Raw genomic sequence first — 24,971 nt, forward strand, 5'->3', positions numbered from 1 at the left:
TTCCCTTCACCAGGGGATCTTCCCAACCCAGGGATCGAACCCAGGTCTCCCACATTGCAGGCAGATACTTTACCAGCTGAGCCACAGGGGAAGCCCAAGGAACTCTTACGTGTTTACCATGAGTGGTGGAGAGGCTGTGTGGTGAGATGGGAGGCTGAAGAGGTAGATGACTATTATAGCCTGTGAGCCTTACTTGAATATGAGCTCCAGAGTTCAATTTTTACTCTGGAAACCCATTGGAAGGTTTTGAAAAACAAGAAGTAATATGGTACTCAACTTAATCACTGTGCTTGAGATGGATTAATTATCCTAGATTAGAGGAGCACTATGGAGGAGTCTGGTGGGCTGCCGCCTATGGGGTCACACAGAGTCGGACACGACTGAAGCGACTTAGCAGCAGCAGCAGCAGCAGCAGCAGCAGAGGAGCACTAAGAGACTCTGGGGAAGTGATTTAAGAGTTATGTGGACTTTGGACTAGCTTACTCCAAGGTGCTTTCTGACCACAGGACTTGATCACTGGAGACAGAAAGGCAAGGAGATAGCAAAGAGTGACAAAAAGTACTTCAGGAATAAGGTAATAAGAACCTGGACCTGGTGGTAATAGAGGGAGTGGAAAAGAATACAGACATTTGAGAGGTATATTAGAGAAAGAAAACCTGTGTTAGTGTCACACTGAACATGAGAGTGAGAGAAAGGAGTCCAGAAATTCTCTAGGATACCTGAGTACCACAGAATCCTCAAAGTTCAGGAAGAGCTGTGGTCCTGAAGTCACTGGATTCACTTGCATACTTCTGAAAAGAAAACCTATTGAGCTCTGTTTTATTAAAACAGCTTAAAAAAAAAAAACACTAGTGGGGAAATGGGGAATTATTTAATCTGCCAGGAAGCTTGTCTTTCTTCAACAGATGGAGCTGTAAAGCTTGAACTTGGTCTGGGGCAGCCCTCTTCTATAGCAATTAAACCGAGCAAGACGCATAACCATAAACTTGACTTGAACCAGGAATGTAACCCTTAAGTTCCGTGTGTGAGCAATCAGTCATGTCTGACTCTTTGTGGCCCCATGGACTGTAGCCTCCCAGACTCCACTGCCCATGGAATTTTCCAGGCAAGAATACTGGAGTGGGTAGCCATTTCCTCCTCCAGGGGATTTTCCCAAACTAGGGATCAAACACACATCTTTTCTGCCTTCTGCATTGACAGGCCAGTTCTTTACCCGTAGCACCACTTGGGAGCCCTAGTGTTTAGTTTTGTTCCCCCAGAAGATTCTACTCTAGATATGTTGATTTTGTCCTTAAAATCACCAATTCTCTTTTTTTTATAAGGCTACCATTTTTCACGTCTTCAGCCCGGAAGAATACTCGTATCAAAAAGTGAAGGTCAGAGGGGGTACTAATTTGTGAAAAAAGATCAAGAATTTTATCTCAGATGAGTTGAGTGTGAATTAAAGGCAAGAAAACTAAGTGCAAATTTCCAGCAGTAGGTAAAAAACACAGATCTGAGCTCAAAATGGAAATTGGAAATAGAGGTACAGATGGAAAGCCCTGGTCAAGAGCTGAGAGTTAAAGTTTCTGAAGGTTCCAATGGGGAGTGGATATACTGAGAGCCAGAGGGCTCTGCTCTGTAACTTGGAGCTTGGTCACTTTCGTGCAGTGCGGAGAGGAAGGAAGAGTGAATGGATCCAAGAGCAAAAGAGGAGGTAAAGACAGATGAAAGAACATCCAGGAGACTGTGGGTTCAATCCCTGGTTGGGAAGATCTCTTGAAGAAGGGCATGACAACCCATTCCAGTATTCTTGCCTGGAGAAACCTGGACAGAGAAACCTGGTGGGCTACAGTCCATAGGGTGGCAAAGGGTTGGACATGACTGAAGCAACTTAGCACAATGCATGTAGCCTCATGAAAGCAAGGGAAACAATTTCCAAAAAAAGAGGGTGACAATCTATATTGGTTATAGTTTTTTTAAGTTTAAAGGGTTTGTCTAAAGGGAGGCCAAAAGAAAAACAAAAAAATAGTATAGAATTTAATTAGGCAGGAAGGAGATTCTTACCAGGTCACAGTAACAATTAAGGTGATTGCTTGTTTGAAAGAAAAAAAGGGTCTGAAGGCATCTTTGTCTGCTGGGATCTTCAGCAACTCTAACTCTCAGTGTCTGACCAAGACTTTCCAATCTGTATTTCTTTTTCTAGCTTCCTTTCTGACTTCATTCTGTTTTCTGTCTACTTACTAGGTTGGAAGAAAATAGGCAGACAGGAGAATACCCTTTACCACAATAAAGGGTTCAGAAAATGGTCCTACATTAATCATCTCTGATAGACCTAAGTCTATACTTTTCTTGCTGTAACACAGATGAGGACCTTGCCATTTCAGTATTATATTGAGACAGAACCTCTTTATCGTGGATTGTCTTGAACATTATAGGAAATAACATAATCATATGACACGGTGCCTGCCCTCAAAATGCTTATCATCTAGTGGGAGAGAAGAGATTGATATTCTTCAAACAATGCATGTCACTTGTAAGATTGTAGATGATTTATTTGACTTAAAATTCTAGGAAACCAAAGTAAAAATGGTGGGTAATAGGCAGCATCTAGTGATCAGCCATTGTTTTCTTGTGTTCCATCACCAGTTCAGTTCAGTTCAGTCGCTTAGTCGTGTCCGACTCTTTGCAACCCCATGAACCTCAGCATGCCAGGCCTCCCTGTCCATTACCAACTCCCGGAGTTCACCCAAACCCATGTCCATTGAGTCGGTGATGCCATCCAGCCATCTCATCCTCTGTCGTCCCTTTCTCCTCCTGCCCCCAATCCCTCCCAGCATCAGGGTATTTTCCAATGAGTCAACTCTTCACATTAGGTGACCAAAGTATTGGAGTTTCGGCTTTAGCATCAGTCCTTCCAATGAACACCCAGGACTGATCTGCTTTAGGATGAACTGATTGGATCTCCTTGCAGTTGAAGGGACTCTCAAGAGTCTTCTCCAACACCACAGTTCAAAAGCATCAATTTGTTTGGTGCTCAGCTTTCTTTATAGTCCAACTCTCACATCCATACACGACTACTGGAAAAACCATAGCCTTGACTAGATGGACCTTTGTTGACAAAGTAGGTGTATTTTTTTTTTTTTTTTGACCCGCACCACTCATCTACTTCTGTTTTATTGACTATGCCAAAGCCTTTGACTGTGTGGATCACAATCAACTGTGGAAAATTCTTCAAGAGATGGAAATACCAGACCACCTGACCTGCCTCTTGAGAAACCTGTATGCAGGTCAGCAAACAACAGTTAGAACTGGACATGGAACAACAGACTGGTTCCAAATAGGAAAAGGAGTACGTCAAGGCTGTATATTGTCACCCCGCTTATTTAACTTATATGCAGAGTACATCATGAGAAGTGCTGGGCTGGAAGAAGCACAAGCTGGAATCAAGATTGCCAGGAGAAATATCAGTAACCTCAGATATGCAGATGACACCCTTATGGCAGAAAGTGAAGAGGAACTAAAAAGCCTCTTGATGAAAGTGAAAGAGGAGAGTGAAAAAGTTGGCTTAAAGCTCAACATTCAGAAAACTAAGATCATGGCATCTGGTCCCATCACTTCATGGGAAATAGATGGGGAAACAGTGTCAGACTTTATTTTTTTGGGCTCCAAAATCACTGCAGATGGTGACTGCAGCCATGAAATTAAAAGACACTTACTGCTTGGAAGGAAAGTTATGTCCAACCTAGACAGCATATTCAAAAGCAGAGACATTACTTTGCCAACCAAGGTCCATCTAGTCAAGGCTATGGTTTTTCCAGTAGTCATGTATGGATGTGAGAGTTGGACTGTGAAGAAAGCTGAGTGCTGAAGAATCGATGCTTTTGAACTGTGGTGTTGGAGAAGACTCTTGAGAGTCCCTTGGACTATAAGAAGATCCAACCAGTCCATTCTAAAGGAGATCAGCCCAGGGTGTTTTTTGGAAGGAATGATGCTAAAGCTGAAACTCCAGTCCTTTGGCCACCTCATGCAAAGAGTTGACTCATTGGAAAAGACTCTGATGCTGGGAGGGATTGGGGGCAGGAGGAGAAGGGGACGACAGAGGATGAGATGGCTGGATGGCATCACTGACACGATGGACAGTAGTTTGAGTGAACTCCGGGAGTTGGTGATGGACAGGGAGGCCTGGCGTGCTGCAATTTATGGGGTCGCAAAGAGTTGGACACGACTGAGCAACTGAACTGAACTGAACTGAACTTGGTATGTGGGGTCTTGGCATGTGGGGTCATAGTTCCCTACCAGAGAAGCCCCCTGCAGTTGGAAGCACATAGTTTCATCCACTGGACCACCAGAGTAGTCCATCATGAGTAGGTAGTATGGTTTCAGATTCCCTAGAGAATTCTGTCAGCAAAAGTGCTGTCTTGAAATTGTGTTGTATTCAGACCCATTTCAAATGTAATACATGGTGTTATTGCTGTAATTACACAGCTACAAGCTCCTGACCACCACCACTCCCATTCCAAATTTCCTCTTTGGAAAGAGCAGCTCTGGTAATAATTATCACTTGGCCAGTAACCATTTTTGTACCTTTTCTTTCACCTTTAAATAGGTTTTGGCTTGTTGTTTGAATATTATTAACAATCTGTGAAACAAACCCTGCTTTAATTTTGACTCTTGAATCATGCTGTAATGTGATTTTAATTTAACCAGTACCTGCTTTTCAGTCTAGATACACATTTACCTCACAATACTAGGTGATATCATCTCTTCATAGGCATATGCTCTTATTAAAGTTCTCTGTTGTTGAAAGTACCATTTTTTTTTGTGGGAAACGATGTAGCAACAGCTCGGCTTGTGTTTGGGGGTGATGAAGGGAATGATATAGTTCCTCCTTAGCTTATTATAATTAGAGATATTTGTGTGAAAATAGAATCTCTGTTGCCTAAGTGTTGCTCAGCTCCTGCTGATCAGTTCTCACTCATAGGCATCTTCCTTTGTGGTATAATAGTTAGTTGCTGTGGAGATGATTATCCTGTCATAGAGAAAAGAGACTTATGAATTTAAATGAAGAACAAGCAGCAGGAGCAAAAGAACTCTGCCAAAAGCTAGCATTTCATCCAATTTAATTTTCTCTTGCCTTTTAAATATATATTATATCATAAAGTTGGAGGTATCAACTTAAATACTACAGTTTCGGGATTAATTATGAATAATGACAGAAGGAAAATGTAAAAGAAAGGCAAAATATAATGCTGACATGTTACACAGAGGCTAGAAGTTGTTCAAGTTGAAGCAAACTTGAAATAATAAACATATACTATTGGGCTTCCCAAGTGGTAAAGAATCCTCCTGCCAATGCATGAGACCCAGAAGATGTGGTTTTGATCCCTGGGTCAGGAAGATCCCCTGGAGGAGAAAATGGCAACCACTCCAGCATTCTTGCTTGGAAAATCCCATGGACAGAGGAGCCTAGCGGGCTATAGTCCATAGGGTTTCAAAGAGTTGGACGACTGAGCACATGAACACCACAGTTTAGATAAACTATTTGGACAGTTCTATTGCAGCATCACAGAGAAGGCACTGGCACCCTACTCCAGTACTTCTGCCTGGAAACTCCCGTGGATGGAGGAGCCTGCTGGGCTGCAGTTCGTGGGGTCGCTAGGAGCTGGACATGACTGGGCGACTTCCCTTTCCTTTTCCACTTTCATGCACTGGAGAAGGAAATGGCAACCCACTCCAGTGTTCTTGTCCGGAGAGTCCCGGGGACGGGGGAGCCTGATGGGCTGCCGTCTATGGGGTCACACAATATAGAGTCGGACATGACTGAAGCAACTTAGCAGCAGTAGCAGCATTGCAGCATCAAAAACCACTTTTCATGAGTTGCTGAAATAATTTACACATCATTTAACAAGTAGGAAGCAGAATGTTGAAACAGAAAGAGAACAGACTTTGTATGAAGAAGGCCTGGATGGATTGATTTTTGGCAGGCCACTTGACCTTCTTTGAACTTTATCTATTTAAGCAACTGGGATAAGTTTGTAGAGTTATTTTCTGGGCTGTTCATCTGGTATGGACTCATATAGCCATACCAGCTGTCTACACCCAATGTCTGTTCTGATTGGTCATTACATTCATTCTGATAGTCAGGGCCCATTCTGTACTAATACTTAATTAGTTATTAAATATCCTGAATGTCATCTATGTTAGTCAGGACAGGGAAGACTATGCTGCAGCTGCAAATTTTTAAATCTAAGTGGTTTAACACAATTAAATTATATTTTTTGCTCTCATTGATTCCAGTAAGGATGTGGCAGCCCTCCCTCTTATGACTAACAGCTTTCAATCCAAGAGTTTTATAGCAGAAGAGGAATGGAGGAGGTGTACTGGCTTTTAACTTGGTTGGCCCTAAAGAGACATATGTTTTTTCTACTTAGTGCGTTGGCCAGAACTAGTCACATGGACCTAACCTATCCGCAAGGGAGGATGCAAAATGCAAAGGCTATGGAATCATTGGTGAGCACTGTCTTTGCCACATCACCCTGTTCTGTGAGGATTAGATGAGATAATGTATATAAAGGATTTACAATTGTACCTGAAGAGGCAGGTCAGACCACACAGGCTGATTCAGGTTTAAAGCTTGGTTTGAATGACGAGTGGGTTGAGATTATTTTCATTTTCACCTGTAACCAACAAAGAAGCAGAAAAAAGGATACACTAGAAATTGATCAAGAATAGAGGGTAGCACATGTTGAATGCAGCACGCCAGTGCCTCCACCTGCCTTGTTCCTTATGAAAGCATGTCTCACATTCAGCTCATGTCTCAGCAGCCCGGGTTGGGGAGGAATTTGCCAGGTCACTGTTTTAGGATGGGCTGGACTGTGGTGATGTGAGGAATGTTGGGAGAAGTTAACAAGGAAAGGTTCACTCTGTTAGCACAGAGGGATTTAATACTGAGTTATAGTTGCCTATTACATAGTTTATTCCCTACTGTATCTTTGAGATTGCATTAATCAAAATTTTCCAAGTTCATACTTTGTCTAAGGTAGAATTATAGTGGATGTTATGGGGGGATGCTAAAGAAAAAGAAATCTAGTCTCTTCTCATAAGGAATTTATAAGCTAGGAGATTAAATCACTATCAGTAAAAAAAATAAAGTCAACTCAATAAAAGGCAAAACTATACCTATGAAAGAAAGACAATTTTCAGATAGGGCAACATAAGACTCAAAGATATAGAGAGCAAACTAGTGGTTACCAGTGGGGAGAGGGAAGCAGGAGAAAGAGAAAGATAAGGGTCAATGTAGGGCTGGAGGACTTTTTTAAAAAGGGTTATTATGGGATTATATGAAACCATGTGTATGAAACTTTTGAAGACTGGAAAGTACTATAGAATTTAAATAATTTTTCACTAAAAATATTTTAGAAATAAAAATAGGGAAGCATATAGTAAGATTGATTTAGAGGTACAAATGACAAAAAAGGAGAGAATAATTACTAGGAAAGCTAGTAGAAGTCAGACAGCATTAATTCTTCATGGACAATTAAAGAATATTTCAGTTTAAGTTCAGGTACCAAAGCCAGGATGTACAAAGAATTTCATCACATTTAATTACAAAACTGGCCTTGGAGGCTGAGGAAATTCCAGACCAGGTGCTATGGACTAGATTACACCAGAAGTAGCTTGTATGTTGTGGAAATGTAATGTACATGTGATATACCCTGAAGCTTCCTAGAAATCCTTATGAGGACTGGGGAGACAGAACTGAGGTCTCGCCTAGAGAGGGGCTAGTGAGAAAAAAGTTGCACATTAATATAGCATATCAGTAGATTATAGCAATATTTAGATTATAGTACAATTGCAATCATTTTCTGCATATAGTTCAAATTTTAATATTATGTTGTAAGGATTTTGCCATATTCTGAAATAATACTTTAAATATTTGTGATGGACAGGAAAAATATTTCTCAAGTGTTAGATAATGTACTGGAGAAGGCAATGGCACCCCACTCCAGTACTCTTGCCTGGAAAATCCCATGAATGGAGGAGCCTGGAAGGCTGCAGTCCATGGGGTTGCTGAGGGTCGGACACGACTGAGCGACTTCCCTTTCACTTTTCACTTTCATGCATTGAAGAAGGAAATGGCAACCCACTCCAGTGTTCTTGCCTGGAGATTCCCAGGGACGAGGGAGCCTGGTGGGCTGCCGTCTATGGGGTCACACAGAGTTGGACACGACTGAAGCGACTTAGCAGCAGCAGATAATGTGCTGTTTAGAAGCATACATTCTTTCACTTAATTTTTATATCTACATGTGCTATGCTGTGCTTAGTCAGTCATGTCCGACTCTTTGTGACCCCATGGACTGTAGCCTACCAGGCTCCTCTGTCCATGGGGATTCTCCAGGCAAGAATACTGGAGTGGGTTGCCATGTCCTCCTCCAGATCTTCCCAACCTAGGGATCGAACCCAGGTTTCCTGCATTGCAGGCAGATTCTTTACCCTGTCAGCCACTAGGGAAGCCCACTTTATCACCACTTAACAGACGAAAAATATGAGGCTAGAAGATATAAAAGTCACACAGCAAGTATCTGCTTGAGTCACCATCAAATCCTAGTGTGACTGATCTGAAAACCTACCCTCTAACTAGCATATTATACTGCCTTTTCTACTGTCAATGTGCCATCAGTGAATAAATAAATCCCTTTTTAAACGTCAATGAATGCATGCTAAGTTGCTTCAGCTGTGTCCAATTCTTCACGAGCTTGGAGCAGGAAGCTCAAACCCAGGTTTCCTGCACTGCAGGCAGATTCTTTACCATCTGAGCTACCAGGGAAGCCCAAGAATACTGGAGTGGGTAGTCTATCTCTTCTCCAGGCAATCTTCCCAACCCAGGAATTGAACGGGGGCCTCCTGCATTGCAGGTGGAATCTTTAGCAGCTGAGCTACCAGGGAAGCCCCCTAGGTCCTTCCATGTTGTCTCAAATGGTAACAATTCATTGATTTTTTAATGGGTGAGTAATATTCCATCATAGGCTTCCCAGGTGGCTCAGTGGGTACAGAATCTGCCTGCAATGCAGGAGACGTGGGAGACGCGAGTTCGATTCCTGAGTGGGGAAATGAGTGAGTGAGTGAAGTGAGTGAAGTCGCTCAGTCGTGTCCGATTCTTTGCGACCCCGTGGACTGTAGCCCACCAGGCTCCTCCGTCCATGGGATTCTCCAGGCAAGAATACTGGACTGGGTTGCCATTTCCTTAAGATTCTCTGGAAAAGGGCATGGCAACCCACTCCAGTATTCTTGCCTGGAGAATCCCATGTATAGAGGAGCCTGATGGGCTACAGACCATGGGGTTGCAGAGAGTCACATACTACTGAAGCAACTGAGCATGCGTGCACCCACAATATTCCTCGGTTTATGTATATACCACATCTTCTTTATTCATCTACTGATGGGCACTTGGGTTGCTTCCACATCTTGGCTGTGGTAAATAAGGTTGTAATAAACATAAGGATGCATATATCTTTTTGAATTAATGTTTTCATTTTCTTTGGAAAAACCTAGAAGCAGAATTGTTGGATTTTATGGTAGTTCTATTTTTAATTTTTTGAGGAAACTGTGTATTGTTTTCCACAGTGGCCGCACCAATTTACAGGTCACACCAACAATGCACAAGGGTTCCCCTTTTTTCACCTTCTTGCCAATACTTTTAATTTATTTATTACTCTTTGATAAGAGCCATTCTGACAGGTGAGAGGGAGCATCTCACCATGGTTTTGATTTGCATTTTCCTGGTGGTTAGTGATGTGAAGCATTTTTTCACGTGCCTGTTGGCCATTTGTGTGTCTGTTTTTGGAAAAATGTCTATTCACATCTTCTGCTTACTTTTTTTTAAAGCAATGATATATCACTTTTATTTATTAAAAAACTTTTATTGGAGTAGAGTTGATTTATGATATTGTGTTTGTTACAGCTGTAAAGTGAATCAATTATACATATACATATATCCACTCACCCATATAGCTCTGCCTACTTTTTAATGGAGTTGTTTGTTTTCCTGATGTTGAGTTGTATGATTCTTTGTATATTTTGGAAATTAATCCCATATCAGATACATTATTTGCAAATATATTCTCCCATTGAGTAGATGGCCTTTCCATTTTGTTGACAGATTCTTTTTGCTGTGCAAAAGCCTTTTAGTTTGATGTAATCCCATTTGTTTATTTTTGCTTTTGTTTTTCTTGCCTAAGGAGACATATCCCCCCAAATATATTTTTCCCCCAAATATTATTAAGATATTAAGACCAATATCAGATTGTACTATTTTTTATTTTAGGAGTTTTATGGTTTAAGGTCTTACATTTAAGTCTTTAATCCATTTTAATTTATTTCTGTGCATGGTGTGAGAGAGTAGTCCACTTCGATTATTTTGCATATAGCTGTCACATTTCCCCAACACTATTTATTGAAGAGACTATCTTTTCCACACTGTATATTCTTGCCTCCTTTATTATAAATTGCCCATATAAATGTGGGTACATTTCTGGGCTCTCTATCCCATTCCACTGATCTTTGTGTCTGTTTTTGTGACAATATCATACTGTTTTGGTGACTAGCTTTGTACTATAGCTTGATATAAAGAAGCCTGATACCTCCAGCTTTGTTCTCCTTTCTTGTTTGTTTTGGCTATTCAGGTCTTTTATGTTTCCATACAAATTTTAGAGTTATTTGTTCTAGTTCTGTGAAAGGTTTCATTGGTGTTTTGACAGATTTTGCATTGAACCTATAGATTTCTTTGGGTAATATGGTCTTTTTAACAATATTAGTTCTTCTAATCCAAGAGCATGGAAATGTTCTCTCCAACTATTTGCTTCATCTTAAATTTCCTTCATCAGTGTCTTATAGTTTTTGAAATACAGGATTTTTACCTTTTCAGTTAGGTTTATTCCTAGGTATTTTATTGTTTTTAATGAGACTGTACATGGAATTTTTTAATGTAAACTGACTCTCTTGCATATTTATTTATTTAAAATTCTTTTTCCCCCAGTTTCATTGAGAAATCATTGACATACATCACTGTATAAGTTTAAGGTACTCAGCAGGATAGTTCTATTTATATATACAATGAGATAATTACCACAATAGAGTCAGCTAACATTTATCTTCTCGTACAGAAAAAAAGGAAAAAAAGAATGAAAAAAATGAAAAGGAAAAAAAGTTTCTCCTTGTGACAAGAATTCGTAGAATTACTCTCTTGACAACGTTCCTTCATAACATACAACAGTGCTAGAGATAGTTGTCATGGTCGTGTTGTACATTACATCCCTTGTACTTATTTATCTTATGAACGGGAGTTTTTACCCTTTGACCACCTTCTGCCATTCTCCCCTCCCCTCACCCCCTGCCTCTGGTAAACAGTGTTTTAGGTATCAGTTCAGTTCAGTCGCTCAGTTGTGTCCGACTCTTCGAGACCCCATGAATCGCAGCACGCCAGGCCTCCCTGTCCATCACCAACTCCCGGAGTTCACTTAGACTCACGTCCATCGAGTCAGTGATGCCATCCAGCCATCTCATCCTCTGTTGTCCCCTTCTCCTCCTGCCCCCAATCCCTCCCAGCATCAGAGTCTTTTCCAGTGGGTCAACTCTTCTCATGAGGTGGCCAAAGTACTGGAGTTTCAGCTTCAGCATCATTCCCTCCAAAGAAATCCCAGGGCTGATCTCCTTCAGAATGGACTGGTGGATCTCCTTGCAGTCCAAGGGACTCTCAAGGGTCTTCTCCAACACCACAGTTCAAAAGCATCAATTCTTCGGCGCTCAGCCTTCTTCACAGTCCAACTCTCACATTCATACATGACCACAGGAAAAACCATAGCCTTGACTAGACGAACCTTTGTTGGCAAAGTAATGTCTCTGCTTTTTAATATGCTATCTAGGTTGGCCGTAACTTTCCTTCCAAGGAGTAAGTGTCTTTTAATTTCATGGCTGCAGTCACCATCTGCAGTGATTTTGGAGCCCAAAAAAATAAAGTCTGACACTGTTTCCACTGTTTCCCCATCTATTTCCCATGAAGTGATGGGACCGGATGCCATGATCTTCGTTTTCTGAATGTTGAGTTTTAAGCCAACTTTTTCATTCTCCACTTTCACTTTCATCAAGAGGCTTTTTAGTTCCTTCACTTTCTGCCATAAGGGTGGTGTCATCTGCATATCTGAGGTTATTGATATTTCTCCTGGCAATCTTGATTCCAGCTTGTGTTTCTTCCGGTCCAGCATTTCTCATGATGTACTCTGCATAGAAGTTAAATAAGCAAGGTGACAATATACAGCCTTGACGTACTCCTTTTCCTATTTGGAACCAGTCTGTTGTTCCATGTCCAGTTCTAACTGTTGCTTGCTGACCTGCATACAGATTTCTCAAGAGGCAGGTCAGGTGGTCTGGTATTCCCATCTCTTGAAGAATTTTCCACAGTTTGTGGTGATCCACACAGTCAAAGGCTTTGGCATAGTCAATAAAGCAGAAATAGATGTTTTTCTGGAACTCTCTTGCTTTTTCCATGATCCAGCGGATGTTGGCAATTTGATCTCTGGTTCCTCTGCCTTTTCTAAAACCAGCTTGAACATCTGGAAGTTCATGGTTCACGTATTGCTGAAGCCTGGCTTGGAGAATTTTGAGCATTACTTTCCTAGCGTGTGAGATGAGTGCAATTGTGCGGTAGTTTGAGCATTCTTTGGCATTGCCTTTCTTTGCAATTGGAATGAAAACTGACCTTTTCCAGTCCTGTGGCCACTGCTGAGTTTTCCAAATTTGCTGGCCTACTGAGTGCAGCACTTTCACAGCATCATCTTTCAGGATTTGAAATAGGTCAACTGGAATTCCATCACCTCCACTAGCTGTGTTTGTAGTAATGCTTTCTAAGGCCCACTTGACTTCACATTCCAGGATGTCTGGCTCTAGGTCAGTGATCACACCATCGTGATTATCTGAGTTGTGAAGCTCTTTTTCGTACAGTTCTTCTGTATACAACAAAGCAATTCAGCCAAAAATTGCAAATCCACTATACTTTCAAAAACATGATTTTTCTTAATAATAATTGTTAATAAATAAAATTTTAAAAATATTTTGTGTATTTATTTATGGTTTCAGAGAAATAAAAACCTGCCAGGATTTAGTAAATAATGTCTAGAAAATATGTATAGCTCACAATAAAGAAGTAAGTTTATTAGGTGAAAAGCAATTTAAATGTTTCTTGGATGTATTAAAATTACTTGAAACTAGTGGCACTTTTTTGGTTAATAGTGCAATGCTACCTTAACTGTATCTGTTCAACACACTGAGGCACAGTATCTACGAGAGAGCTACCTGAATTCCTAATTTCAGATAAAAATACCCTGAGAACAAATGTATGTAGAATGTGAAAATTAGTAGCACTTGACAAATTTATTATAATTTATTTATTATAATAACATTTATTATATTAAGGGCATAGGTTTTTGAGTCAGAAAAAAAATATTGAATTTATAACAAGTTCTGTCACTTCCTAGCTATTTAATTTGAGGTTGAGGGGGCAGTTGCTTAACCTCCTTTAGTGTCATTTCCTAGATTATAAAATAGGGATGCGTATATTCACCTGCCACCGGATCATAAGACTTAAAGGAAAATATGCATCTAAAATGACTACACATAATACATAGCTAATAAGTGTTACCTACTTTATCATGCAGCATGTTCTTGATAGATAGACTAGTCATTCCAGACTCATCATAATTTGCTTACTTACAACAAGTTGTCATTCTCACTGAGGGTACTAATTAGGTGTGAAGTAAACAATCTGTGGTTTGTGATTTTCAGCTAATAGTAATACAAGCTAGTCTCCAGAGAAGAAAAAAGGAAACGGAGACTAAAGGTGAAGGCAGTAGAATGGGCAGTAGAATAAAAAATAACTTTTAGAGAATTTTGAGGAAATTAATTGTTTCAAGGTTGACATTTAGATACGGGCAGGGAATTTGGTGCCTTGGGTGGACATGGTTTAGCACTAAACCCTTTAATGTATTTTAGTAGCCTCATAATCTGTTAAATAGCTATATGATTTTTATTTTTACATATTTTATGCAGCAAAATAAATCGCCATTTAAGTGCTTTTTGATGTGTGAAGTAATGGACTCTTTAATTGCCATTAGTAAGTGTCCTTAATTTAGTGAAATCTCTCCCCTGTCTGCTCTTTTGCTCTTTGATAAGGCAAAGAATATTTATTTGCTTGCTGGTAATCATCTTTTATAAGCATGGTGATAAGGAATTCAAGAATGACATGCAAATAGATATATATGGAGATTTATATGAGCTGTATCAGGTAAAAAATTCTCTTTATAAGTGGCACTTGAATTTATCTTATGGAGGGAATTGTCTTACTTAAAGAAATACTTCAATCAACTGCTTACGGTAAAACATGAGACTCTCAGCAGAGTCAGCAGGAGACATGAGAACAAAAGAGGTACAGTACTGCTTAGTATGGGAAAGGAATGGTGTCCAGAGAAGCTAGGAGAAGAGAGGCTGAGGAAAGCACGGATGCCTTGCCAAGATAAGTCATCTGTTTGCTGAGTGATGCTTATTGAACTTGGGCTCCTACCCTCCAGAGACTGGGAGATAGGGGTTGTATCTTTTCTGATGACTACATTTCAGAGAGATGGCTCCCAGGTCCATGAAAGACACATTCTTGAGTATAGAAGACAGATCTCAAAGAGACAGGGAAAGAATTTACGATTGCAAGTCTTTTTAAAAAGTAAATGCTCTATGGCAGAAATCACAACATTGTAAAAATGGAAAAAAAAAAAAAAAAGTAAAAAGAGCCCACTCATTGGAGAAGACCTTGATGCTGGGAAAGATTGAAGGCAGGAGGAGAAGGGGATGACAGAGAACGATGGGTGGCATCACCAACTCAATGGACATGAGTTTGAGCAAGCTCCAGGAGATGGTGGAGGACAGAAAAGCCTGGAGTGCTGCAGTCTGTGGGGCCACAAAGAGTAGGACACGACTGAGTGACTAAACAGCAACAACTGGTGGCTCAGTGGTAAAGAATCCGCCTGCCATGCAGGAGACTTGTATTTGCTCCCTGGGTCAAGAATATCCCTTGAAGAAGGAGTAGTTACCCACTCCGCTATTCTTGCCTGGGAAATCCCATGGACAGAGGAGCCCTGCAGGCTACAGTCCATGGGGTCGCAAAAGAGTTGAACAGGACTTAGTGACTGAACAATAACAACAACATTCCCTATTTCAGTGGGCAGAATGACCCTAGCTGACATATCCTATGTATGTAAAGCATTCCTAGTTTTGATTAAACTTCATAGTTAACACTTCAGTATATTTGAAGAGTTATTGGGAGAAAGAATCCTCTTAAATTAGTATGCTTACACAATTAAATTTTGCCTTAATTCTCTGTAATATTTTATGAATTTGCCCATGTCTTTTAAACTTTCAAATTTTTGGCATAAAGTTCTGCATAATATTATCTTATTAATTTTTATTATTTAAAATTCACAATTGGCTTTTATTTCACAAAGTTTATATCCTTTAGAAGAGTTTTTTGTACAATTTTTGCTATACGATGCTATTTAAAGAGAAAATAGACAAATGCACAAATTATGTCCTTTAAGGTACTTCTTTAACGTTGAGGAAATGTAAAGGTAGAAAAGTGTTAGTTCCAGAGCCTGAGGAGTACATTTATTTATGTGTGTATTTATTAAATACTTACTTATTTATTTGGCTGTGCCAGGTCTTAGTTGTGGCATGTGGAAATCTTGTGTCTTCATTGTAGCTTGCAGGTTCTTTTAGTTGCAGCAGGTGGGATCTAGTTCTCCAACCAGGGATTGAACCCGGGACCCTTGCATTGGGAGTGCAGAGTCTTCGCCTTTGGACCACCAGGGAAGTCCCAAGAGTACACTTACATTGCCTGAACTTGGATTTTCCCATTTGGTTAGATACTTACTACACCAAAGTGAGTTTCTGAATTATCTGTTGCCTTGCTCTGGTAGAATACTTTTATTAACTTTCTAATGTCTGTAGTAACCATAACTGTGTCTGCTTTTCCATCCTGATATGCTTATTTGTTCTTTCTTAACCCATATCAATAGATGTGTATCAATTTTTAATTTTTTTCAAATATCTGGCTTTGTTGATACTATTATATTTTATTTTGTATTTCCTTATTTTTTCCTTATTATTCACTTTATTATGTTCTCCCTTCTCCTGTTTGGGTTTATTTTGCTGTAATTTTTTCCAACATCTTGAGAAGTCTGCTTAGCTCATACATTTTCAGCAATTTAAATTTTATAATTTTTGCAATTAAATCTGTAAATTTTCTTTTAGAAACTTAGAAGTATCCTCTAAGTTTTGATTCATGGCATTTAAAAATTTCCATATCTATTTCTTTTAAGACCCATGAGTTATTTAGAAGTATATTTCTTAATTGCTAGTTATCATTTTTAAATTATTGATTTATAGCATAGCCATATATGATTTCAGTCTTTTGAAATTCATGATGACTTACTTTATGGCCTAGTATACAGAGAATATTTGTAAATGTTTCTTGTGTCTTAGAAAAATTTTGGGTTAGCCTAAAAGTGTGTTCAGGCTTTTCACCATAGCATCGTATGGAAAAACCTGAATGCACTTTTTGGCGAACCCAATAACAGGTAGTCGACAGTTGTTGGGTCCAGCGTTCTGTACACGACGATTACATTTTATTTGTTAATGTTATTCAGATCTTCCATCAGTTCAGTTCAGTTGCTCAGTCATGTCCGACTCTTTGAGACCCCATGGACTGCAGCAGGCCAGGCTTCCGTGTCCATCACCAACTCCTGGAGTTTACTCAAACTCATGTCCATTGAGTTGGTGATGCCATCCAACCATCTCATCCTCTGTCGTCCCCTTCTCCTCCCGCCTTCAATCTTTCCCAGCATCAGGGTCTTTTCCAATGAGTCAGTTCTTGGCATCAGACGGCCAAAGTATTGGAGTTTTATCTTTAGCATCAGTCCTTCCAGTGAATATTCAGGACTGATTTCCTTTAGGATTGACTGGTTGGATCTCCTTGTCGTCCATGGGTCCCTCAAGAGTCTTCTTCAACACCACAGTTCAAAAGCATCAATTCTTCAGTGCTCAGCTTTCTTTATAGTCCAATTCTCACCTCCATACATGGCTACTGGAAAAACCATAGCCTGGACTAGACGGACCTTGGTTGGCAAAGTAATGTCTCTGCTTTTGAATATGTTGTCTAGGTTGGTCATAACTTTTCTTCCAAGGAGTAAACATCTTTTAATTTCATGGCTGCAATCACCATCTGCAGTGATTTTGGACCCCCCAAAAATAAAGTCCGTTACTGTTTTCACTGTTTCCCCATCTATTTCCCATGAAGTGATGGGACCAGATGCCATGATTTTCGTTTTCTGAATGTTGAGTTTTAAGCCAACTTTTTCACTCTCCTCTTTCACTTTCATCAGGAGGCTCTTTAGCTCTTCTTCACTTTCTGCCATAAGGGTGTGTCATCTGCATATCTGAGGTTATTGATATTTCTGGCAATCTTGATTCCAGCTTGTGCTTCTTCCAGCCCAGCGTTTCTCATGATGTACTCTGCATGTAAGTTAAATAAACAGGGTGACAATATACAGCCTTGACATACTCCTTCCCCTATTTGGAACCAGTCTGTTGTTCCATGTCCAGTTCTAACTGTTGCTTCTTGACCTGAATACAGATTTCTCAAGGGGCAGGTCAGGTGGTCTGGTATTCTCATCTCTTTCAGAATTTTCCAGAGTTTGTTGTGATCCACACAGTCAAAGGCTTTGGCATAGTCAATAAAGCAGAAATAGATGTCTTTCTGGAACTCTCTTGCTTTTTCCATGATCCACCGGATGTTGGCAATTTGATCTCTGGTTCCTCTGCCTTTTCTAAAACCAGCTTGAACATCTGGAAGTTCACGATTCACATACTGTTAAAGCCTGGCTTGGAGAATTTTGATTATTACTTTGCTAGCGTGTTACATGAGTGCAATTGTGCCATTGTTTGAGCATTCTTTGGCCTTGCCTTTCTTTGGGATTGGAATGAAACTGACCTTTTCCAGTCCTGTGGCCACTGCTGAGTTTTCTAAGTTTGCTGGCATATTGAGTGCAGCACTTTCACAGCATCATCTTTTAGGATTTGAAACAGCTCAACTGGAATTCCATCACTTCCACTAACTTTGTTTGTAGTGATGCTTCCTAAGGCCTGCTTGACTTCACATTCCGGGTTGTCTGGCTCTAGGTGAGTGATCACACCATCATGGTTATCTGGGTCGTCAAGATCTTCTTGCCACCTCTTTTTAATATCTTCTGCTTCTGTTAGGTCCATAGCATTGCTGACCTTTATTGAGCCCATCTTTGCATGAAAAGTTCCCTTGGTATCTCTAATTTTCTTAAAGAGATCTCTAGTCTTTCCCATTCTGTTGTTTTCCTCTATTTCTTTGCAATGATCACTGAGGAAGGGGTTTTTTTTTTTTATCTCTCCTTGATATTCTTTGGAATTCTGCATTCAAACAGGTATATATTTGATTTCTCCTTTTTCTTTATCTTCCCTTCTTTTCTCAGCTATTTGTAAGGCCTCCTCAGACAACCATTTTGCCTTTTTGCATTTCTTTTTCTTGGGGATGGTCTTGATCCCTGCCTCCTGTACATTGTCGCAAACCTCTGTCCATAGTTCTTCAGGCACTCTGTCTATCAGATCTAATTCCTTGAATCTATTTCTCACTTCCACTGTATAATCATAAGGGATTTGATTTAGGTCATACCTGAATGGTCTAGTGGTTTTCCCTACTTTCTTCAATTTAAGTCTGAATTTGGCAATAAGGAGTTCATGATCTGAGCCATAGTCAGCTCCCAGTCTTGTGTTTGCTGACTGTATACATCTTCTCCATCTTTGGCTGCAAAGAATATAATCAATCTGATTTTGTTGTTGACCATCTGGTGATGTCCATGTGTAGAGTTTTCTCTTGTGGTGTTGGAAGAGGGTGCTGCTATGACCAAGTGTGTTCTCTTGGGAAAACTGTATTAGCCTTTGCCCTGCTTCATTCTGTACTTCAAGGCCAAATTTGCCTGTTATTCCAAGTGTTTCTTGACTTCCTACTTTTGTATTCCAGTCCCCTATAATGAAAAGGACATCTTTTTTGGGTGTTAGTTCTAAAAGGCCTTGTAGGTCTTCACAGAACTGTTCAACCTCAGCTTCTTCAGTGTTACTGGTTGGGGCATAAACGGATTCCCGTGATATTGAATGGTTTGCCTTGGAAAGGAACAGATCATTGTGTCGTTTTTGAGATTGCATCCAAGTACTGCATTTTGGACTCTTTTGTTGACCATGATGGCTACTCCATTTCTTCTAAGGGATTCTTGCCCACACCAGTAGATATAATGGTCATCTGAGTTAAATTCACTCATTCCAGTCCATTTTCGCTGATTCCTAAAATGTTAATGTTCACTCTTGCCATCTCCTGTTTGACCACTTCCAATTTGCCTTGATTCATGGACCTAACATTCCATGTTCCTCTGCAATATTGCTCTTTATAGCTTCAGACCTTGCTTCCATCACCAGTTACATCCACAACTGGGTGTTGTTTTTGCTTTGGCTCCATCTGTTCATTCTTTCTGGAGTTCTTTCTCCACTGATCTCCAATAGCATATTGGACAACTACTGACCCGGGGAGTTCATCTTTCAGTGTCATATCTTTTTGCCTTTTCATACTGTTCATGGGGTTCTCAAGGCAAGAATACTGAAGTGGTTTGCCATTCCCTTCCCCAGTGGATCACATTTTGTCAGAACTCTCCACCATGACCTGTCCGTCTTGGGTGGCCCTACATGGCATGGCTCATAGTTTCATTGAGTTAGACAAGGCTGTGGTCCATGTGATTAGATTGGTTAGTTTTCTGTGATGGTGGTTTTCAGTCTGTCTCCCCTCTGATGGAGAAGGTTAAGATGCTTATGGAAGCTTCCTGTTGGGAGAGACTGACTGAGGGGCAAACTGGGTCTTGTTCTGATGGGTGGGGCCATGTTCAGTAAATCTTTAACCCAATTTTCTGTCCATGGGTGGGGCTGTGTTCCCTCCCTGCTATTTACCTGAGGCCAAACTACGGTGGAGGTAATGAAAATAATGGCGACCTCCTTCAAAAGAATCCATGCATGTACTGCTACACTCAGTGCCCCCAGCCCTGCAGCAGGCCACCACCGACCCACGCCTCTGCTGGAGACTCCCGGACACTCACAGGCAAGTCTGGGTCAGTCCTATGAAAGTGAAAGTGAAGTCGCTCAGTCATGTTCGACTCTTTGAGACCCCATGGACTATAGCCTACCAGGTTCTTCCATCCAAGGGATTTTCCAGGCAAGAATACTGGAGTGGGTTGCCATTTCCTTCCCCAGGCGATCTTCCCAACCCAGGGATTGAACCTGCGTCTCCTGCATTGTAGGCAGAGGCTTCACCATCTGAGCCACCAGGGACGGTAGTCCTTCTATAGTCTACTATAATTCTTTGGCTTCATTTTCCAGCAAAATTGGTAAATTTGTGGATTCAGAAGCCCAGTGATCACATTTGCTATGTGACAAAGTTACTTTATTTGACATAAATGTTATATAAGAAGAAATTTAACTTCTCAACCAATAATGTAATAATATGAGTGATGAAATATTTATAATGCTCATCTATAAGAATTAAAAGTATTCAGGATAACTTTTTTGGGCCGTTAGAAATTGCACTGTTATCTTTTAAGATTTGGGGGCAAAAATATTAACAGGGGGGCAACCAGGAGTGATACATAGGTACCCTAATTATCTGGCATAGATATTTGGAGAATATGGCCCTGTATACTCTGATTCTTTTTTCTCCAATTATTTATTTCATTTGAATTCACTCTCTGTGTGTCTTTCCAGTCTTAGAACTTTTCAATGAAGCTGCCCGACTCATACAAAGCTTCTGTTAATAGAACTTAGCCTCTAATGTTAGCTTCTGAGTATTTCACTCATTCTATCTGCATATTCCTCTTTCACCTGGCTTGAGCTGCCCTTCAGCTCCCTTCTCTCTTTGCTTGATGACCTGTTTTTTTGATGTGCTTCTCTGACTCATGCACTTTACTTTCCACCCGACCCCTTAACCCCTTCACGCAGGGCCTGTGGAACTGTTCAGACAGAACTAATTCCCACCAGGCCTTCCCATCAGAAGAGGGGAATATTGTGTTGGGTTCACGTATCAGTCCAGATACACTTTGCTCCCTGGTTCTCGGATGAAGATTTCCCCAGCAACCTCCAACTCCCAGATGTCTGTCTGCTCTACCACAGAGTTCATAGTTCATCATAGTTTTTGCACTTGACTTTCAGTTCTGGCCTCTCAGTTGATTTATCTCCTTTCTTTCTCCCTCTGGCAAGCCCCAGTGGGTAAGCCTTAATAATAACCCTAGTATACCCTTAACGACTATTCTGTTTCTATTTCCTGATTTTTAAAAAGGCACAACATATAAAATGGCTCAGTGGGTAAAGAATCTGCTCCTCTGATGCAGGAGACGCAGGAGACACAGGCTTGATTCCTGGATTGGGAATACCCCCTGGAGAAGGAAATGGCAACCCACTCCAGTATTCTTGCATGGAAAATCCCATGGACAGAGGAGCCTAGTGGGCTAAAGAGTCAGACATAAGTGTGCATATAAACTCAAAATATACAAAAGGAATGAAGCATGAATGAAACTTGAAGAGACAATGCTAAGTGAAATAAGTAAGACACAAAGGCACAATATTGTATGATTCCACTTATACGTGGTACACAGAGCAGTTAAATTCATAGAGACAGAAAGGCGTTTAGAAGTTACCAGGGGCTTGGGTTAGGGGCAATGGAGAATTATTGCATAAAGGTTATAGGGTTTCTGTTTGGAGTAATGAAAAAGTTTCAGAAATAGTCGTAATGTTTGTGCCATGTGGTAGATGTAATTCATGCCACTAAATTCTGCACTTAACAGTGGTTAAAATGCTGTGTTCCGTGTCATATATAATTTGCCACATTAAAACAAAACAGCACAATAATAGCTCCTTGACCTTTTGCAGCATCCTCCAGGGCTGTTCTTTTCATCTGCCTCTTAAATATTAGGATTCAGCAGTTTTGGTCCTTGGTTCTCTCCTTTCATCGTCCTGCCCTCTTCCTCTGGGGAATCTCATTTAGTTTGCTAATGAGGACTAAACCTATATTTTTAGCCTAATCTCTCTCCCAAGTGGCAGACCTGGGTTATTGTGATTACTTGAAATTTCCACCTGGACATTCCAATAGCTCTTCAATCTCATCATTCCCCTACTCAGCTCATCTTCTTCCTCCCAAAGCAGTTCGTCCTGTCTGTCTCCAGCCTTCTGTTTTCCACAGCCATGTTTCCCAAACCAAACATTCAGGCGTTTTCCCCTTTCCCCCATTTCCAGGCTCTCAGTAAGTCCTATCTTTCTTACTTCACCTTGTGCAATGCCCCACCATATACCCTACAGCAAAGTCAGGCTGCTAGTCTGGCCCTAACTCGAATTCTGTGCCTTTGGAAATCTCCTGCCTGGAGAGATTTGATCCTTTTTCTCTGCACTCTCAAATGACCCGCCCTGTCTGCCTCAAGACCCAGGTGAAAGTTCACCTTCTTTGGAAGGCTGTCTCTTACCTTCTGTTTGCAATCTCTCTTTCTTTAGAGCAGTCATCCTTCTGTCCTTCCTGCCTGGGGAAAGTTTTCTCCCAAATCAGCATAAATGAAATCATTTTGCAAAGCATGTTGCAATTCATTGCAATTGTTTGTTTACATGTCTGACAGTCTCCTTCACTAGACTCTAATGTTTGCCGAGGGGGGAGCTGTGTCCAACTCCCAGCCAGGACTCTGGTCCATGGTAGGTGCTCCTTAAAGACCTATGGTGTCTCCCTATATAAACTTGAGAAAATTAGACATTTTTTCTTTTACTTTTCAACATGCTTTTGTTAAAAAAAAAACACGTTTCAATATGGACCATTCTTAAAGCATCCACTGAATTTGCCATAACACCACTTCACCCCATGCCTTGACTCCTTGGCTTCAAGGCTCATGGGACCACAGCTCCCCAACCAGGGACTGAACCTACAGTCCCCACACCGGAAGACGAAGTCCCAACCATTGAACTGCCAGGGAAGTCCCATAGGCATGTTTTCAACACTTGAGATTCAAACACTTTTCAGAAAAGTCAGCTCACTTTGTGCTTCATTCTCTCTTTTCTGTTCAATATTGCTAAGTGATTGTCCCCTAATTACTCAGAGCATTGTGGTATTTTCCTCCAATTTTTTTTTTTTTTTTTTTTTTGGTGTGTGTGGTTGCTCCAGTTACTTTCCTGATAGTTCTTATTTCATATTTTAGTGATTTTAAAATTAGTAAAGTTTAAAAGTTTAGGAGCACATCTAAAGATGGATATGGTAATACAACCTGGATAAAACCTAAGGAGTGAAAGAAAAATCCTATGGGATCCCTAAAAGTAGTGCTTCAGAGTGTTTAAATAAATCACATGTGTTTTAAAAATTAAAATGACCTGCAATTAATTTTACTTTTTAAAAATGATGGGTCTTTTTGTACTATAATTAGAGACTGTAGGACTTCAAAGCAGATTTGGAATTAACGTTTCTGAATAAATGTTAGTCAGTAAGAGACTCAGACTCCTCATTATTTCAGTCTTCTTAATACTAGTTTATTTTTGATCTGTTGCAAATAGCGTAGCTTCTATATCAGTCACTGTTCTCCAGAGAAACACAACTTATAAATATATATTAGAACTGGAAATGAATTATTGTATATTAAAACCCATATTTTTTCTAGTAGTCATGTATGGATGTGAGAATTGGACTATAAAGAAAGCTGAGCACTGAAGAATTGATGCTTTTGAACTGTGGTGCTGGAAAAGACTCTTGAGAGTCCCTTGGACTGCAAAGAGGTCCAACCAGTCCATCCTAAAGAAGATCAGTCCTGAGTGTTCATTGGAAGGACTGATGTTGAAGCTGAAACTCCAATACTTTGGCCACCTGACACGAAGAGCTGACTCATTTGAAAAGACCCTGATGTTGGGAAAGATTGAGGGCAGGAGAAGGGGATGACAGAGGATGAGATGAGTTTGAGCAAGCTCTGGGAGCTGGTGATGGACAGGGAAGCCTGGCGTGCTGCAGTCCATGGGGTTCCAAAGAGTTGAGCAAGACTGAGCAACTGAACTGAACCGAACTGATCTACCTAGAGATAGAATCAGATTCTGCAGGCTAGGGGCTCAGTCTGACAAGACTGTCTGTCCCCACCCCCTAGTTTAGATGCCCATCTCAAGTCTATGTTGTTACCTGTACTTCTGACCAACTGGCTGAAAATCAAAGGTTCCCTCTACTCTCTTATGGGTTGAATTAGTTTGCCAGAGTGTCTCACAGAAACAATTTACTTACTAGATCATTGGTACATGATAAAAGGGTACCAATCAGGAATAGCCAGAAGGCAGGCATGTGGTAAGGGCACAAATCTTCCATGCCCTGTCCGAGCACCAGTCTTCCAGCCCTTGCAAACTCTCTGAACCTGGTCTATTTGGGTTTTCATGGAAACTTCATTACATAGGCATGGCTAATTAAATCTTTGGCCAATGGCAACTGGTTCAACCTCCAGCCCATCTCCCCTTGTGGTTGGCTTTCCCTGGCAACCAAACCCCCTTGCCTCGCACCCTCTCCTCCTTTATTAACCTAGGGCTTTACAAAAGTCACTCATTAACATAAAAAAGACATTTTTATCATCCTCACATTTATGAATTTTCAGGGGTTTTAGGAGCTCTGTACCAGAAATGGGGATGAAGACCAAATATATATTTCTTATTATAAATTCACAATGCCACAGCACCCATATGAATATTTTACTCCCAAAGCTTAAAGATATAAGTGTAACTTCTGATTAAACAGAAAGTATTTAGGGAATTCCCTGGCTGTCCAATGGTTAGGACTT

General features: G+C 40.6%; 1 pseudogene; it reads left to right on the forward strand.

Annotated features, from left to right (window-relative positions):
- Window positions 1-859: 859 nt before the first annotated feature.
- The window catches only part of LOC102395532, a 35,572-nt pseudogene continuing 11,460 nt past the window's right edge, over window positions 860-24,971 (forward strand).

The sequence above is a fragment of the Bubalus bubalis genome, chromosome 5 (assembly GCF_019923935.1).
Source record: "Bubalus bubalis isolate 160015118507 breed Murrah chromosome 5, NDDB_SH_1, whole genome shotgun sequence".
Classification (NCBI taxonomy): Eukaryota; Metazoa; Chordata; class Mammalia; order Artiodactyla; family Bovidae; genus Bubalus; species Bubalus bubalis.